Consider the following 12,948-nt stretch of genomic DNA (forward strand, 5'->3'; position numbering starts at 1 on the left):
TGTCAAGATCTCTGAGGACCTAACCTGGTCCCAACATATTGATGCAGCTATAAAGAAGGCAAGACAGCAACTGTACTTCATTAGGAGTTTGAAGAGGTTTGGTATGTCAACATATACACTCAAAAACTTCTATAGTTGTACTGTGGGGAGCATTCTGACAGGCTGCAGCACTGTCTGGTATGGGGGGGGGGCACAGGACGGAAAGAAGCTGCAGAGGACCATAAATATAGTTGGCTCCATCTTGGGTACTATCCTACAAAGTACCCAGGACATCTTCAGGGAGCGGTGTCTCAGAAAGGTAGCGTCCATTATTAAGGACCTCCAGCACCCAGGACATGCCCTTTTCTCACTGTTACCATCAGGTAGGAGGTACAGAAGCCTGAAGGCACACACTCAGCGATTCAGGAACAGCTTCTTCCCCTCTGCCATCCGATTCCTAAATGGACATTGAACCTGTGAACACTACCTCACTTTTTCAATGTATATTTCTGTTTTTGCATGATTTTTATCTCCAATATACATATACTGTAACTGACTTATTTATTTATTCTTTATTACATTGAACTGCTGCTGCTAAGTTAACAAATTTCATGACACATGCCGGTGATAATTAACCACATTCTGATTCTGAAAATGAATCTCAGGGTTGTATATGGTGACATATATGTACTATGATAATCAATTTACTTTAAAGTTTTGAACTTTGAGTGTCTGTAGTTAGGCTCTTGTACCTCCTCCCGGTGACAGTAATGAAAATAGGGCATGCTTCTGATGGGGAAGGTCTTAGGTAGCACTTTTTGAAGAGAATTGTGCCTGTGATGGAGCTAGTTGAGACCGCAACCCTCTGCAGCCTCTTGCAATCCTGTGCATTGGTGGCTCCATACCTTCAGGGGACGCAACTAGTCAGAATGTACATCTATAGAATTTTGTGATATACCAAAACTCCTAAAGAAGTATCACTTCTGATTTGCCTTCTTCATAATTGCACCAATATGCTGGCTGTAGGAGAGGTCTTTCAAGACGTTGACATCCAGGAAATTAAAGCTGCTCACCCTTTCCACTACTGGCCCCTTGATGAGGACTTGTGTGTGTCCAGTGACTCTCCCTTCCTGAAGTCCACAATCAATTCCTACGCCCTACTGACATTGAGTGTCAACTAGCCCATCTATCTCACTCCTGTAACCTCAACCGTCCCTCTAGCTCCCAAGACCACTTAGGTTTGTCAGTGTCCTCCAGTTACAACCCTGAGGATCCTATTTCTTAATTACCTTAAGGCCAAAGACCATTATTGCTGAAAGTAACCGGTGAGGAACTCAGGTAGAGTTTGGGACAACAAAATAATGTTCCTTTCTGTCACAGGGTGTGCGGGCAATGACTGTGGAGGAATGACAGAACTCGGAACGTAGAGACAGCAACAAGAATTTGTTCATTATAATTCCAAAATTACTATTATGTATTGAAATGTACTGCTGCTTCATAACGACAAATTTCACATCATATGCCAATGGTATTAAACCTGATTCTGATAATATTGGTGGCTCAATCGAGCGACACGGCAAAAAATAACATTATTCTTGAACCTTGCGAATAGTACTAATCAGGCATCCACTTAAATAAACCATGTAACACAGAGTCCCCGAGCCAATCAAAATAAACTTAACAAATTAAACTGAAGGCACCAGGAGACCGCAATACTAAGAGCAAGTTACTCAAGAAAAACACAAGGAACTCTAAATGATTAAGGATGCTTGTTAAACAACGATAAACAAATTCAGGTGCTCTTAAGACAGGGGAGCCCAATGCTCTTGAGTGCCCCACACAGGCCCGAAGAGCTCATTACACCTTTCCATCCGAAAAATAAAACAGAAACTACTGATGCTGGAAAATCTGAAACAAAAGTCGGAAATGCTGGAGGAACTCAGCAGGTTAGGCAGCATCAGGGGAGTTGTCGTTTCGGGCTGAGTCCTGATGAAGAAACCGGGATGAGGAGGTGGAGGAGGAAGGAGTACAAGCTAGCAGGTGATCGGTGGGTGGGGGGGGGGGAGGGGGATGAAGCAAGAAGCTTGGAAGTCAAACGGTAAAGGCCTGGAGAAGAAGGAATCTGATAGGAGAGGAGAAAGGCCCATGGGAGAGAGGGAAGGGCATCAGAGGGAGGTGATGGGCAGGTGAGGAAAAGAGAAGGGGTTAGAGGAAAGATAGATTGGGGAATGTAAAAAGAGAGAAGTGGGAGGGAGGAGAAATTACAGAAGTTGGAGAAATCAATGCTCATGTTGTCAGGTTGGAGGCTACACAAACTTCCCCTCCCTCCCTCCTCCTTATTCTGGCTTCTTTCCCCTCCCAGTCCTGATGAAGGGTGTCAGCCTCAAACATCGACCGTTTATTCCTCTCCATAGATGCTGCCTGGCCTGCTGAGTTTGTCCAGCATTTTGTGTGTCTTGCTCTGAATTTGCAACTCTGCCGTGGGTGGTGCCAAGCCCGGCTGCGAAAGGAAGAGGGTTGGGCATGGATCTAGCAGCCCCATCCCCCTAAAAGCCCAGAGTTACTGAAATGTCAACAGAAGCTCAAAAGACCTCATCCCTGGGAAAGAAATGATCTTCAAATGGCCCAGGACAGACAACTCTGATGAGCTGCATAGCAGTCTATGACCCAGTTTGGGCGATGGGCTTAATTAACTTTTGATTTCCAACAGCTGCACAATCTCTTGTGTTTATCTTTGCGAATATTCTCTGCTTCCTTTCTAGTTTAAAGACATTGTATCATTTCTTAATGCATGCATTACTAAATGACAATAAAAGAGGACTGTGTGTCCTCATAATCCAATCTAGTCCAATCCTTCCCTTTGCTGTGTGACCAGAACTACTCCCCAAGTGTAGTCTCACCAGTGAGACTCGAGGTCCTAACTCTTATACTCTGTGTCCTGACTGATGGAGACAAGTGTGTGAAACGCCTCCTTCATCACCCTGTCTACACATCGTCACATTTTCATGTAACATTGCTCTTTTACCCAAACTCTCTCTGTTTACATGACTGTCCAGAGCCCTGCCATTCACTGTGCAAGCCTTGGTCTGGGGTGTTCATGAGGAGCATTTGATGGCTCTGGGCCTGTACTCAAAGTACAAAGTAAATTTATCATTAAAATACACATATGTCACCAAATCCAATCCTGAGAATCATTTTCTTGTGAGCATACACTGTAAATCCAAGAATCAATGAAAGACTGCATCCAATGTGCAAAAGGCAATAAACTTTGCATATGTAAATACAAAATGAAAAGCAAAATAATAATAATAAACAAATAAGCAATAAATATCAAGAACATAAGATGAAAACTCCTTGAGCGTGAGTCCATAGGTTGTGGAAACAGTTCAGTGTTAGGGTGAGTGAAGTTATCTCCTCTGGTTCAAGGGCCTTATGGTTGAGGGTTAATAACTGTTTCTGAACCTGGTGGTGTGAGTCCTGAGGTTCCTGTACCTTCTCCCTGATGGCATAAGGGAGCAGAGAAAAGCAGGGATCATGGGGGTCTTTAAGACCATAAGACAGAGAAGCAGAACTAGGCCATTCTGTCCATCGAGTCTGTTCTGCCATGGCTGATCCCAGATCCCACTCAACCCCCATACACCTGCCTTCTTGCCATATTCTTTGATGCCCTGACTGATCAGGAAACAGTCAACTTCTGCCTTAAATATATCCACGGACTTGGCCTCCACCGCAGATTCACTACTCCCTGGCTAAATAAATTCCTCCTTACCTCCATTTTAAAAGGTCACCCCTCAATTTTGAGGTTGTCCCCTCTACCCCTCTAGCTCTGGATACTCCACCATAGGAAACATCCTCTCCACATCCACGGTAGTCTTTTCAACATTCGATAGGTTTCAATGAGATTCCCCCCCCCCCATTCTTCTAAATTCCAGTGAGTACAGGCCCAAAGCTGCCAAACTCTCCTCATTTGTTAATCCCTTCATTACTAGAATCATCCTCGTGAAACTCAGATGATGGATGGATGATCATTTGATGATTGACAGCACTATGTGCTCTGTAGTGGAGAGGGCTTTACCCCTGATTGACAGCACTATGTGCTCTGTAGTGGAGAGGGCTTTACCCCTGATGGACTGGGCTGAACCCACTACTTTTTGTAGGATTTTCTATTTGGGGTCATTGGTGTTTCCATACAAGGCTCTAAACTCGCTGGATTTTTGAAGAATGTGGGGTGATCTCATTGAAACCTATGGAATATTGAAAGCAACACACTCAAGGAAGACCCTGGAGAGACTTGTTCTGGAGCTGCTCCGGCCTATGGTCAGGCCACACTTAGATCCCCTCCAGTTCACCTACCAGCCCCGACTAGGAGTTGAGGATGCCATCGTCTTCCTGCTGAACCGTGTCTACGCCCACCTGGACAAGCCAGCGAGCACTGTGAGGGTCATGTTTTTTGACTTCTCCAGTGCGTTCAACACCATCCGCCCTGCTCTGCTGGGGGAGAAGCTGACAGCGATGCAGGGGGATGCTTCCCTGGTATCATGGATTCTTGATTACCTGACTGGCAGACCACAGTACGTGTGCTTGCAACACTGTGTGTCCGACAGAGTGATCAGCAGCACTGGGGCTCCACAGGGGACTGTCTTGTCTCCCTTTCTCTTCACCATTTACACCTCGGACTTCAACTACTGCACAGTCTTATCATCTTCAGAAGTTTTCGGGTGACTCTGCCATAGTTGGATGCATCAGCAAGGGAGATGAGGCTGAGTACAGGGCTATGGTAGGAAACTTTGTCACATGGTGTGAGCAGAATTATCTGCAGCTTAATGTGAAAAAGACTAAGGAGCTGGTGGTAGACCTGAGGAGAGCTAAGGTACCAGTGACCCCTGTTTCCATCCAGGGTGTCAGTGTGGACATGGTGAAGGATTACAAATACCTGGGGATACGAATTGACAATAAACCGGACTGGTCAAAGAACACTGAGGCTGTCTACAAGAAGGGTCAGAGCCATCTCTATTTCCTGAGGAGACTGAGGTCCTTTAACATCTGTCTGAAAAGAGGATGCTGTCTAAGTTGCATGCCATCTTGGTCAATGTCTCCCCTCCACTACATAATGTACTGGGTGGGCAAAGGAGTACATTCAGCCAGAGACTCATTCCACTGAGATGTAACACAGAGCGTCATAGGAAGTCATTCCTGCCTGTGGCCATCAAACTTTACAACTCCTCCCTCGGAGGGTCAGACATCCTGAGCCAATAGTCCTGGACTTATTTCATAATTTACTGGTATAATTTACATATTACTATTTAACTATTTATGGTTCTATTACTATTTATTATTTATGGAGCAACTGTAACGAAAACCAATTTCCCCCGGGATCAATAAAGTATGACTATGACTATGACTAAATTCTGGAGGAACTCCGCAGGGCAGGTATCATCTATAGAAAAGAGAAAACAGTCGATGTTTTGGGCCAAGACCTTTCTTAAGTCTGACCTGCTGAGTTCCTCCAGCATTTTGTGTGTGTTGCTCTGGATTTCCAGCATCTGCAGATTTTCTTGTGTTTGGCCTAGACAGAGTGGATGGGGAGAGCCTCGGACCAGAGGGAACAGCGGCAGAACAGAGGGACGTCCATTTAGAACAGAAATGAGGAGAAATTCCTTTCGCCATTGCAAGACATAAAATATACTATAAATTATAATAAGCTGTACATTTTTTATAAATTAAGAGGTGCGTCACCATCTGAGGTTTGTGTGTTAGAGCAGTGGCTATAGAAAGGTAGATAAACTGAAATTAAAATAACGAACAGCATTTTACACCTAATGTGATCAATGCCTTCCACTGTCAGATTTCTGAACAGTTCATGAACTCCACCTCATTGTCCCTCTCTTTATGTTTGTATTATGATATATTACAGTAATATTTATATATCACACTGTACCGCAGCCACAAAAAAAAATCATACGTCAGTGATAATAAACCTAATTATGATCCTGAGATTAACCATTCCGGGCATGTCCTCTTTCCATCGCTCCCATCAAGGGGGAGGTACGCGAGCCTGAAGACACATACTCAATGTTTCAGGAACAGCTTCTTCCCCTTCACCATCAGATTTCAGAACGGTCTATGAACCAATAAACACTACTTCATTCATCTGCTCTCTCGTTGTATTGCTGATTTAGTTTTGATAAATCCTTACTGTAACTTACAGTAATTTTTAGTAATTTCAGTGTGTTGGCTGTTCTTCGTATCTGGTGAAGACAGGAGACCTGTACGGGAGGTGGGTAGTTCCACTCTCTCGACCTCGGGAGTCTGGGTCCAGAGCTACGAACAAGCTTCACAACTGTGTCTTTCTTGGTTGTAGTGGATGACCATGACTTTTTCTGTGACGTATTTTCAGCTTGGCTCTCCGCGGAGCGTTGCTGAACTGCCTTCCTGGCCGTTGGAACTCACTGTAGATCGCATTCACCCAGTCCGCCATTGCTAACTTCACACGTTTTTCAGGCAAATCGCGAACTCACCGGGTTATGAGACCTTGCGGCTACGGCTACGCTCACCTGGCTTTGCGGTGTGGCCGCTGCCGCATGCAAACAGACACTTGGAGCCACAGATGAGAGCTGAGGGTCCAGCGAGGGCCAAAGGTAAGTGAGCTGCCCCGGAACGGACACGAGAAGCCCCTCCCTCGACACCTTATGCATCCGTATGTACTGCTGCTGCAAAACAAGAAGTTTTACATCATGTGTCGGCGATTCTAAACCTGATTCTGACTTCAGGATTAACAGAGTGGAAACCACTAACAGTATTGAAGAAAATGGTTGAACTTGCAGAGACGATAGATCTTGTGTGCACTCTGCCGAACGTCAGTTAGACTTTACACCCTGCAGCTGCAATGCCTCAGAAGAGAACATCATCATCATCATCATCAGGTGCCATGCCCAGTTTGAGCTTTGACTGCCATGGCCCACACACTGCTGTTTCAGGTCAAGTGGATCAATTCATTGGTATTCATTTCCAGTTCTCTGGCTGCTGTCTCCATCATCATTTGTCTTTGCCTTTCTTTTGCTTTCTTCCCTTCACTCTTTTCCATAATTACCGTGCATTCTAACTCCTCTTTCCTAATCACATGTCCAATGAATTTATGTAGCCTTTTCATGATCTCATACATTATTTCTCTTTTTGTGTTTGCTCTGTTCATGACATCTTCGTTAGATAATTGTTTCATCCATGATATTCTTTGCGTCCTCCTCAAAAACCACATCTCTGCTGCTTCAATTTGTTTCCTCATGTTACTAGATATTGTCCAACATTCTGAGCCACATAACATAACTGGATAAACGGAACATTTTGGTACTCTGAAGCTTTGATGAGAACATTGAACCTATTTGCTGACAGGTTCTGTAAAAGAATCAACGCTTCCTTACTTGTGATGAGTTTCTTGAATGTGATCGTAGGCTGAATCCATCCAAGTGGACTGTTCGCTGACAATCACATTGCTTACCTAAACCAGAGCAACACACACAAAGTGCTGGAGCAACTCAGCAGCTCAGGCTGTGTCTCTGGGAATGAATAAACAGTCGACGTTTCGGGCCGAGACTGGAAAGGAAGGGGGAAGACGCCGAAATAAGAAGGTGGGGGGAGGGAAAGAAGGATGAGCTGGAAGGTGATAGGTGAAGCCAAGTGGGTGGGGAGGGAGATGAAGTGAGAAACTAGGTGGTGATAGGTGGAAAGGGCAAAGGGTTTGGCCTTGTTCAAAACAGAAAATTCAAAGTAAATTTATTAACATGCATACTGTGGTAAACCATATATATGTTGTAACTGGGTTAGCTGTCTGGACACGCCCCTCTGCTGACTGCCCCTGTGGCTCCTCCCACAGAATCCTATATAAAGGTGTTTTGCCCTGTTCCTCCCCCTCAGTCCGGGGGCAGACACTCACCGTGGAGGTCGTATTGTACAGTGAATAAAAGCCTTTCGGTATTTTACCTAACCTCAGTCTTTTGGAGTTATTGAAGGTGCTTTAATTTTATTCGCTATACACATAAATGTCACTATATAGTACCCTGGGATTCATTTTCTTCATTCACAGTAAGTACAAAGAAACACAATAGAATTAATGAAAACCCACACACAATAAGACAGACAAGCAACCAATGTGCAAAAGACAAGCAAATGTGCAAATACAGTAAGAGAAAACAGTCAAAATAATAATAATAAACAAATAAGCAATAAATATCGAGAACATGAAATTAAAAGTGTTTCTCTCCCTCTCCCCCTCTCTCTCTCTCCCTCCCCCCCTCTCTCCCTCCCTCCCTCTCTCCCTCCCTCCCTCCTCCTTCCCTCCACCCCCTTGGGCCACCCTAACACCCTGAGTCAGAAGAGTCTGCAGATGCTGGGATCTGGAACATTCCACAAACTGCTGGATGAACTCAGTGAGTCGAAAGCAGCCATGGAGGCAAAGGGGATGGTTGACCTCAGTCGGGCTATCCATACAGAAATCTAACGTCACTTCAAATGCACAAGCTCCTTTCTACATTAACAGTGCTGAGGTTGAGAGAGTTGAAGCTTCCATTTCCTCGGAGTGAACATCACCAATAGCCTTTTCTGGTCCAACCACATAGACACCATGGCCGGAAAAGCTTACCAGTACCTCTCCTCCCTCAAGAGACTAAAGACACTTTCATTTACCCTTTGACCCTTACCAATTTTTACTGATGCACCATGGGAAGCATCCAGTCTGGATGACCATGGCAACAACTCTGCACGTGACCACATCAAACTGCAAAGAGTTGTGGACATAGCTCAGTATATCATGGACTTCAGCCTCCCCATGGACTTTGTCAATACTTCTCACTGCCTCAGTAAAGCAGCCAACATAATCAAAGATCCCACCTTACCTCAGATATTCTTTCTTCTCTTCCCCCGCCCCACCCTTCATATAGAAGATACAAGAGCCTGAAAGCATGTACCACCAGGCTCCAGGATAGCTTCTAACCCACTGTTATCAGACCATTGAACAGATCCCTAGTAAAGTAAAATGGACTCTTGACTTCACAATCTACCATCCGTCTTATGGTCTACCTGCACTGTGCTTTCTCTGTAGATTGTTGAGCACCTTCTTGCTGCTACTTATAACAAAACAACAATTAACTGTGACTGGATCAATCATAAGCATGTTTATTTTACTTGCTGCAAGGAAAAACTAGCACCGCACAAGAGCTGGTGATAGCTTTGAAAAGGACAGGGTGCATTTTATTGGTCTGCTTCATCAGTGTATCTGGCATTCTTCCAGTAAGGCAACTGCATGTCTTTCTGCAGTTGGTCATGTACTCAGGGTCCATCAGAATAATTTTGCATGGACACTCATAGCAAAGCACTCTGCTACAATACATGTTCCATTTGGTTACAGAGAAAAATGCCATTTTGTTACCTGTCTGCAAGCTATTACATCTTATTTTGAACTTTTTTTTCCACCTTGTACTACCTCAGTGGGGTGTACAGGGTGTTCAGGGAGGGGTAGCGCCACTGGTGAAGGGGTTTGTCATGTTCATTCCAGTCAGATCACTCACCTTTAGTCCCCACCAGACACTCAGCTCTCATCTGTGGCTCTAAGTAACCGTTTGCACTCAACAGTGGCCACACCCCAATGCACCACTTTGACAGGCGGCCTCATACCCGGTGAGATAGGGACATGCCTGTCCCAGCATGCACAGTCAGCTCCAGCAGACTGGGCAGATGAGATCTACATTGAGATCCAATGGCCAGGAAGGCCATTCTGCAATGCTCTGTGGAGAGCCAAGAGCATGACAAGGCACAGAAGACATGATGGTCATCCATTGCAACCAAGGACGACCCCAGTTTGCGATGCTTGTTTGTACCACTGGACCTGGACTTCTAAGATTGAGAGAGTGGAAATGACCCAATACACCAGCTTTTCCACTTTAAAAACTGTCCCGCACTGTTCTTGGATACGATGGACAACCACCGCCAGCACCACTACCTCAATGTACTGTTGTAATTCTTTGAAGTGTATGGACAGCATGCAAGACAAGATATTAACTGTACCTCAGTACATGTGATAATAAATAAACCAATTTACCAACTTACCAAGTCTGGTCCACCTCCAAGTCCATCTTCGATGTTCTCAATTGGCATGGTAGTTACCAAGGCGTGGGGAGGAGGTGATGTTAGCAGGGACAGGGTAAAAAGGAGAGGAGATTCCAGTTGAGAATTCTATATATGGTTCACATGGTTCCCCACAGACTGTGTGTAACTTGTACAAACACACATGTAATGGTGTTACTAATTGTGATGAGACAAAGACAGATACCTGGGATTGTTTTTCCCTCTTTTCCTTACAGTGACTTAGTGACCTTAGGACACAAGTTGCCCCAGGTTCAGCTGTTGACAAGTTAAACCTGAAGTCAGATCGAGAGTGCCAGAGGTTTTCTCTTTGGTGCAAAGGAGGTTGAGAGATGACTTAATAAAGGTGTACAAGATGATGAGAGGCATAGATCTAGTGGACAACCAGAGCAGAAATAATTAATATGAGGGACCATAATCTTAAGGTGATTGGAGGAGAGTATAGGGGGGAAGTCAGAGGTAAGTTTGTTTTTTTACACAGAATGGTGCAATGCACTGCAGGGGTGTTGGTAGAGGCAGGTACATAAGAGGGATTCAAAAGAGCCTTTGACAGGCACATGAATTATAGAAAAATGGAAAGCTATATAGGAAGGAAGGATTAGATTGATCTCAGAGTGAGTTAAAAGGTCGGCACAACATTGTGGGTCAAAGGGTCTGTACTATGCTGTAATGTTTTATGTTCTGTGAAAGGACAAGTAGAAACCTTAATGTTTTAACCTTTATGGAATGGTTTTCAGAAATTATGCAGAAGAATCCACAGTAGATGCAAAAAGAAAATGGAACAAATATTTTTAAAATAGAAAGGGTAAACAGCAGATTAATAGATCTAAGAAAACTTACTTGAGAATTGGCATGGGTAAAAAGTTGAATCTTCTGTTCTGGAATTTTTTTTATTTTGTTCACAGGCTTTGATAATCCCTGTAATCCCTACGGGGAGTCTAGGACCATGGTGCACAACCTCAGAATAGAGGGACGTCCATTTAGATTAGAGATGAGGAGTAATTTCTTTAGCCAGAGGGTGGTGAATCTGTGGAACTTGTTGCCACAGGCTGTTGTGGAGGCTAGGTCTTTGGGTTCATTTAAGGCAGAGGTTGATAGATTCTTGATAAATCAGGGTGTGAAGGGTTACGGTGGGAGGGCAGGAGAATGGAGTGGAGAGGCAAATGGCAGACTGACTCAATGGCTTAATTCTGCTCCAACGTCTTATGGTCTTATGAACTTATGTTCACGGCAAGCCAATGAACAGTAGTTGCCTGAGAAGTAATGTTAGGTTTGAAGAACCCTTGCACCCCTATGAGTCAGAGACTTCATAGAAGATATTAATTTATATGAAATTGCTACATTAACAATAGGTGAAGAATAAATTAGTTCATAGACTTCTGGTAAAGTGAAAATTGACAGGTGCTTGATTAATCGGGGCATCAACGGTTTCGGGGTGAAGGCAGGAGAATGGGTTGAGAGGAACAATAAATGGCAGACCAGACTTAATGGGCTAAATGGCCCAATGCTGCTCCTACATAATGTTATGATGCATCGGTGAATTTCAATTTCTAATGATGCTGGCTTGTTATACTTACCAAAAGGTAACAGAATGATTGGGATATACTTAACAATGAGGTGCAAAATGAGCATCCAGGGTAGTTCACAGGGATGTTATTACCTACAATGGCATCATTAATGAGTATTAATCAGTGTATCATTCGTGTAGTTAATTAGCAGCCCTATGAATCATAGGAAATTGAAATTCATTGATGTACCAGGAGTTGTATGAACTAATTTATATTCCAACCCATTAAATTATTAATACTGCAGTTTAATATTCACTCGGTCTCCACTGTATTAGGTACACCTGTACACCTGCTCATTAATGCAAATATCTAATCAGCCAATCATGCGGCAGCAATTCAAAACATAAAAGCATGCAGGGGTTCATTTGTTGTTTGGAACAAACATCAAAATGACTTTGACACTGGAATGATTGATGGGGTGGTTTGAATATCTCAGAAACTGCTGATCTCCTAGAATTTTCATGCACGACAGTCTCTAAAGTTTACAGAGAATGCTGCAAAAAAACCAAAACATACAGTGAGTGGTAGTTCTACCAGTGAAAATACTTTGTTAATGAGAGAGGTCAGAGGAGAATGGACAGACTGGTTCAAGCTGGCAGGAAGGTGACAGTAACTCAAATAATGACGCATTACAACAGTGATGTGCAGAAGAGCATCTCTGAACACACAATACATCAAAACTTGAAGTGGATGGCTACAGCAGCAGAAGATCATGGATATCTACTCAGGGGCCACTTTATTAGGTACAGGAGGTACTTAAAGTGGCCACCGAATGTAAATTAAAACAATTCACCACAGAAAATACCTGAAAATATTTTTGCAAGGGGGTATTTTTAATCAAAGTGTTACGGGGCCATTAAAGCATTACGAGACTTTGTCAGTAACTTGGTCTTTGGAGAGGAAATGCTATCCAATCAAAAAGGTCTCACTGGAGAGTACACTAGCAAAATGCTGCAGATGATGGAAGTCTGAAACAAACTTCTGGAAATACTAAGCATATGCAGCAACGTTTGTAGAGAGAGGAACAGAGATGGCATTTTAAAACATTACACAAACTAAATGCTGGAGAAACTCAGCAGGTCAGGCAGCATCTATGGAAAGGAATAGAGAGATGACTTTTCAGACCGAGACCCCTCATCAGGAATACAAATGCACAGAAACACTCTAGGTGGCCACTTTATTAAGTATCTCCTTAATGTCAAGATTTCACATTGGTTTCCTTACAAGAGAACTAGAAAAAGTTAGAAATCAAACTTGTTTTCAGATG

Source organism: Mobula birostris, chromosome 3 (genome assembly GCF_030028105.1).
Source record: "Mobula birostris isolate sMobBir1 chromosome 3, sMobBir1.hap1, whole genome shotgun sequence".
Taxonomy (NCBI): domain Eukaryota; kingdom Metazoa; phylum Chordata; class Chondrichthyes; order Myliobatiformes; family Myliobatidae; genus Mobula; species Mobula birostris.